Raw genomic sequence first — 710 nt, forward strand, 5'->3', positions numbered from 1 at the left:
CCGCCCGATCCCCGCTCGGTTTGCCGCCGTCGGAGCCGGTGCTTGCCACGCTGCCTGGCGCGGTAAAATCCCGGTGCCCCCCGTCGGCCAGCCGGCCCGCCCGCGAGAAGGACACGCAGCGTTTTATAGAGGTGAAACAACCAGGGTCGTCTTCGCCGCCAGGTTGGCGGTGCCTCGGAGGGCTCCTCGGTGAGCTCCCGGCCCGGCACCGCCGGTGCCGCAGCCTGCCGCGTCTCCTCCGCCCTCACGCCAGCGGCGAGGAGGTAAGGCAACAGCCCAGAAACCCTTATTTCTCGGTGCGTGAAGCGGAGGGGAGGCGCTCGTGGTATTTCGGGGGGGAGGGAAGGGAAATGGGCCCGCAGGGGGTTTCCTCCTTGCTGAACCATTTACGGCGTTGCTTTACACCCGATTTATAACGCCGTCCCGTCGGCGCTGGCGGCACCTCGCCGAAACACCTAGGCAGAAGGGACTACCGTACGCGGCTGAGAAAAACGGCAGCTACTGCCAGCTAAACGAGGGGTACGGCCTTTCCCACCTCGTGCTGGTTTAACTCCCACCCCAGGGCCCTGTGAAAAGTTTTAGGACCAAAAACGCTACGAAACGCCCGCAGGCAGCGACGGGCGACGGCATCGGGCCCCTCCAAACCAGGACGGGGGGGCTCCGATAACGTCGCCACCACCAGCTTAGCGTCACCGAGAACAGCCTCACCT

The sequence above is a fragment of the Aptenodytes forsteri genome, unplaced genomic scaffold (genome assembly GCF_000699145.1).
Source record: "Aptenodytes forsteri isolate BGI_AS27 unplaced genomic scaffold, ASM69914v1 Scaffold553, whole genome shotgun sequence".
Lineage (NCBI taxonomy): Eukaryota > Metazoa > Chordata > Aves > Sphenisciformes > Spheniscidae > Aptenodytes > Aptenodytes forsteri.